Source organism: Urocitellus parryii, chromosome 2 (genome assembly GCF_045843805.1).
Source record: "Urocitellus parryii isolate mUroPar1 chromosome 2, mUroPar1.hap1, whole genome shotgun sequence".
In the NCBI taxonomy this organism is placed as follows: Eukaryota; Metazoa; Chordata; class Mammalia; order Rodentia; family Sciuridae; genus Urocitellus; species Urocitellus parryii.
The window spans coordinates 46,594,672-46,601,216 of NC_135532.1; positions in this window are offsets into that span (position 1 = coordinate 46,594,672).

Below are 6,545 nucleotides of genomic sequence, written 5' to 3' on the forward strand. Positions count from 1 at the left end.
TCTCTGCTCACCAGTGGTTTGCTGACTGACAATTATAGACTGGTAGATAGGGCGGGAAAGAATCTCACCAGGCACTCAGATGACAACTTATTATGGAGAAAGTTGTATTCAAGTTAAACTGTTAATATTGTGTTGCTGAGCTGCCTCCCATGGACATATTTAGCACATATTTATTAAGGGCCAATTATATACAAAGCTGAGAGTAGAAGCCACTATGCTAGCTACTATTAACAGATAATAAAAAAATAGTCAAATATTTGTAAATTGGCATTTTGCCCTCCTTGTAGACCACCCCTGTGGAATCTGTCATGTTAATTTGGACTGGGTGTTTTTGTTGCATAGTTTTGTTGCATTGTTTTGTTGGCTCCTAGTGAAACATCATTGCAGTGAGAAGGTACTCTGTCTGAGACTCTGTAAACTCAGATAACATAGGATGCACAGAATATTCCAGAAACATTGAAATAGAAGGCAGGGGATGTTTTGAGTTATAGCTTCAAATATTTATTAAACAGATTTATCAAACACATCATTTGTGCCAAAAATCAGCACATACATAAGTCTTTGGGAGTTTGTAGGCAGAAAGAAGTAGTAAGGTAAGACCAGTGGTTTGGGTTGGAACTGTGGACAAAGAGCTCCAGCCCAGAGTAAGAGGACAGGTTGTGGGCTGACTTGAGGAAGCCCATGAGAAAGGATAGAAACCTATCTACACCAGAAGACAGGGCTTGTACAAGACACACTAGGGACCAGCCATTGTTGCTCACTTGTAATGTCACAAATCACCTAATAGGCATTTGTTTTCAGGGCCAGAAAGAAGGCCTTATATGCCCAGGCCCCATCCTAACACCTCTGCCTGCTTTCTAATTCCTAGACTTTCTAAAAAAGGAAAAAAAAAGACTTCAAATTTCAGTTAGTAATATAAGTACTTAAAAAACGAATGCCTGCTTAGATCAGTTTTATTAGTATGAATGTCAGCTACAATGTAATTTGTGGATATAGTGATCAAAAGTCAGAGTCTTCTCTGCTTTGTAGAGATAATGAGGGATTAAAGAGGGCAAGAGGTCATTGAGTATTTGAAAGCAAATGTTACCAATAGGCCAGGTAAGACCTAAAGATAAAGTATACATTTGATAACTTTGCCAGAGATGAAAATTGGAAAAGTTACCTATGAGACAAAGGTATTTTTGTCCTGCATTGTCAAAGGTTCAGAGTCTTTTAAAAACTGATGAATAGCTTTTTATTTTTTAAGCCAGCTGACAATATATAAAAGCTCATCATTCCTAAGTACATGTTAATGTGACTTTTATCCTATCTAACTATGAGAGAATTTACTGATCTGTGAATAAGAATAACCTCAGATACTAATATGATTCAGGCAGATGTGGTCAGTACCTTATGTTATTATTTTGCTTCCCCTTATACAGTATCTTAGTAGAAGGAAAGATCCTTTTTCATGCATATCTGTATTCCAGTGAGTAAAAGATACACCTCAAACAGACACAGGAGTGTTTTTGTTTAAAAAGATCAATGACTGCATTCTCCCAGGATTACATCTTGACTATTTATATCTCCCAGGATTACATCTTGACTATTTATTTATATATTTATTGATAACTTTTTAAAAATAATGAGTTCAAGAAGAAGCCTAAATATAAGGGCCTTGCCTAGACTTATAGGGCTTTACACGTCATGTCCCTTCCCTGTGCTGGCTTTGGGTTGCTTTATTTTGGAACATTTTTATGATTTTTAGATCGTGATGTTGTTTGTTTCATTTTAATTCATAAGTAAGAGGATAATTATTCTTAGGATCACAGTACACTTAACCTAAAAGCAAGTAGAGTGTGTCCACTATGGGAAACACACCAAAGGGTTTAGCTTATGTATCAGGTTCTGTCAAAAGTCATAAGGGCAGTGATATTTTCTGATTCAGAGAAAATTTTAATCCCCTTAAATGAATTCAGTAGTGTCTATTTCTGTCATTATAATGACTTACTTCAGTTTTTTTCTAGATGAAACCACCTCTCAAGGGAAATGCATTGCAAATACTTTTCAACACATGCATGACAAAAGACAGCAATTACAACTTTCTGAATGACTACTAGCTCCATAGCACACATCTGTCACCATCAAATAAACTTGTTCAAATGACAGTCATTCCTTGGTATCCCTTTTAGTTTCTGTCCTGAATTGAACTATTCAAGCCTTCCTGCCTTGATTAATAGTAGTATTAACCATTATTAATTCATGTAAGAGATACTCTAAAATGGCTTTGAAAAGGCATCAGGAGACATAACTTCCCATCCACCTAGAGAAATATAATCCTTGAGTGTGAAGGACTACCTGTGAGGAGGCGCACAAAGAACAGACCTACAGACACAAAAGTACAAGCAGACAGACAGGAGGAGCAGAGAGGAGTGAAGTGAAGTGGTGAAGAAGTACAGAAGTGAAGTGTCTGCTCCTCCCTGCCTGGGAGTTTATTAACTCAAAGAATACACACCTCCCATTACCATGACTGTATTCTAATTACTATTTCTTTAACACAAGTGCTAGCTAACTTAGATAAGGTCCAGGTTAATACAAACACACAGCCTGTCACACTCAAAGACATTACTGTGGAAACCAGGTAGTGCCTGCATAGTTATCTTATTACCTCAGAGGGAGACGGCTGGGCATCCTAGGTCAGGGAAGCAGGGTAGACTTGTGAAGGATAATACTATGGCAGCCAGGCATCCTGTGCTTTTGCCCAGGAGTTTCCCAGTAGCTAGGTATCTGTGTCTTTGTACAGAAACTTCCTAGTCAACAAGGATATCACAATCATGAAGTTTGTAGACCCCAATCCCAAACACAGAACTTCCACACTTGAGTACAGTAGCATTCATGAGATGACCCCAAATTAGATCAACTCCCCAGATGCCTTGCTTTTAATTCAATGTTCCTGGAATTTTATGGTATGTATTTCTTTGAAATAAATCAGGGTTTGGCTATCAATTGTTTTTGTCAAGAATTAGTCCATTTCCAACATGTCTAGGCCCCCACTTGAGGTCAGCTGGGGCTGCCTTGTGGACAATACAAGCAATTCCATTTCCTAATAGATGACATGGCCAGACATACAGGTGACAAAGAACACACTAGTTCCTTTTACCCAATTTATACCCGATGGCTACTACAGTGTCTTTGCAACTTCTAAAGCATAATTTTAGAAGTAACTATGGAGGCTATTGGTAGTGTTTTTTCTTTTGCTTTGGGCCATCAATTTTAGGACTTCAAAGGCTATTCTCTCAGAGGAGACTGGAGTGTGTGAAATGTCTAAAACAGGTAAATAATGTTTGATGAAAGTACAAGACACATTGGAATTTGCTTTACATACCTCTTCCAAAATTCTTTTATTTTTAAATAACATGCCCGAATATGCACATACAAACACACACACACACACACACACACACACACACACACCCCACAGTGAGGAATGGTGTTCAGAACAATTCTTTCAATAAAATTGTCACTGCTGAGATCATTTTTGGAACTTCTCCTTTATAATTGGCTTGTATAAGAGTCAAACCCATGTAAGAAAACTAGTGTCATTATTTAATTGCACCTGGTTTTGACTAAAACCCCAACTGTTCACCTTATTTACCAGATTTGGAACCAGTGAATCAACCACAGGAGGTCAGGGTAAAGTGGCAGGGGAAGTTCCAAAAATGGTCCAAGCAATGACAGTTTTATTGCAAGAACTGTTCTGAACACCATTCCCCATTCTAGTATGTTATTTAAAAAGAAATGAAATAACTTTGGAAATAGGAAAAGCTCTCACAGAAGAGAACTTTGAGACTCACTCTGTTTGAATTGCATGAATCATAAATTCAGTGTTAAAAGGAAAGGCAAATTAGAAAAGCTACAAAATACTATAACAAAATTGTAGTCGGTTCTTTGTCGTGTGTGTCTGGCCATGTCATCTACTAGTAACTTTTAGTATATGTGGGTTTACAGAAATAAATCTATCACTGAGACACATATATATGCATTTTATGTTTTTGTTTACTGTACATTTTATATAAAGCTACATCTCTCAAAATAGTGGAATTTCTTTAAAAATGAAATGAGTAAATACATGTTTATGGGGTGAGCTTCATCAATGAGGTGGTGAGTTTACCATTTTCCCTATCTCATTCTTTTAAAAATATTCACAGCACATTCTGCACCAGGAGAATTATGAAGCTAAAACCCAGCTCAAAGAATTTCTTAAAATTTTACTTCATCTCCTTCCCAAAGGGATGAAAGTTAAATTTAATTAAATTTTTGCCAGACACAAATAGCATCTGTCACGTCTGTGATAGATTATGAGATACCTTAAGGACTTGCAGGAAAAGAATTCTTTCTGTCATTCAGTTACTGGTTTTGGTCCCAGGATAGTGAAAATGTTTCCTCATTTTTAGATTTTTAGATAACAATCAACATAGGTAGTAATGAAGATGTGAGCTCCCACAAGGGAAGAAGGACCCAGACAACATACTCCATGTGGGTGGCAATACTTGGGGTAGTGGAACAGGTTGATAGCATGGACATGGCATTCTTGTGGGTCAGGCTTCCCATCAGGCCAGTACCACCTCTGTCCCCAGAAGGCTCAAGGGCTAGAGCTTCTTTGCCTTCCCCATTATTCAATCAATTATTCAATCTTACCCTTGGCTCCAGTGTGACATCAAGACATAGAAAGAACTCTGCTGTTTTAAGACCTAACACAATTCTCACTCATTAGTGAAAGGGGTATACTAACTGCCTCACCAGGTCATGGTTTGGACTGAAAAAAGATTTGATAGTAAAGCAGTGAGCTCAGTGGCTGGCCTGAGAATGATAGCCATTCAAGTGTTAATCCCTTCTTTTAAACTGTGTGCACTTGGGTTTCTGCCAGAAATCTACAGTATATTCTTTCTTAAGCAACTGATTTCAAAAAGAAGTAGTCCTTGTCTTCCATATCTCAAAAATGAGTGTGATGAGAATGCAAGATTTTGAGAGAGGAGGGTTGGTTGCCATTTGCACGGATGCCATGTGTAAGCAAACGAGTCTGTTCCTTCCTCTTGCCTGCCAGACTGTACCATTGTTCTATGACTGCTGTCTTCCTATTTCCTCGGGCAGCTGGAGCCAACACATCTGCTGGGCCACAGGAATAGGGCCAGACCGCGCACTGTCTGAGCTTATCTGAGCCCTGAGGAGAGCTGGCAGGGACTCCAAGCTTCACCTTCCTTGAGGATGGTCTACACCTCTTGGCCTTGACAGCCTGGGCAGGAAATGGGTTTCTGTGCTGAGACAATGAGCTATCAAACAGGCTGTACTGTTTATTCATCAAGCAGCTCTTTAAAGAAAGGCTATTTTTAGAAATGTCCTTTGATCTGGAAGGTAGTATCAAGCCAACAGGATTTAATCCATATGGAATGCATTGAGGAACTAGCAGGCCAGATGTAGGCTCCCCAGCAGGGGACTGCTCCCAAGTGAAAGTTATTATTTACTATTCAACTTGCATCTGCTAGCTCCAACATCTGTCCAGATGATACCTGTGTTTCCCCTTTTACTTTTCAGTTGATCAAGAGCCCTTGGCTTGAACTTGTCTTTTGATCTTTGTCATTTTTCTCCCTCAAAATTCTGTACATTGAACTTAGCTCTGGCCCAACAAGTCCTCAAAGTCCTCCTCCCTTGCCTACCTCCCTTGCCCACCTTGCCCCTTAACTCATGGACTGGTTTGGGACATCCAAGCTTAGCTTTAAGGTTATTCCTTGTAGTCTCAGAACCCCCAGCAAGAGTTTTCACTTTAAAAGTATAAATTGAAAGCTCTGGGAAGTAGAAATCATGAAGAACTCTCATATCCTTTGTACCTCAGGGTGACTTTCCCTAGGGGCCATGTGACTCCTTCTGGCCCTCACTCACATCAGCCTCTACCAGTTGCAAGTCCTTTCCTCCTATCTCCCAAATGATGACCTCTGAGCACCTAAGAAGTGCTGAGCTCCAGTTCACCTCCCCCCATAGCTAAGAACAGCCTCTGGAGGAAGGGAATGAGGTCCCAAACACACCTTCCCCATCAATAGCTCAGTGTCACTACCCAGTTCCTGTTCCTTCTGCCACAGGCTGATTGTGAATGGGAGCCAGGAATCACACAAATCCAAGAAGTAATTTTCCACCACCCAATTCTAAATAAAAATGTACTAAGATGTGCTCCAATCAAAGGATGCTGTAATTAATAGGCTGTTGTCATGGTAGTTCCCAAAAGACTTTCATAAAGGAAGTGGTTCATGCTAAGTGTTCCTTTTTAATTTATTAGACATATAAAGTTTCAAAGGAGAAAAAAATGTATTATAATTCAAATTTTCTATTTCACAAATCTAGAAATTACCTCTATTATGGAAATTTTAAATAATAATTATAAGACTGATAATTTATATAGCTCTTAGTTTTTGCCAGGTACTTTTCTAGGTACCACGAAGTAAGTCATATTAGTATACCTGCTTTATAACTGAAGAGACTGAGACACAGAGACATTGAGTAAAATTTCCCCAAAG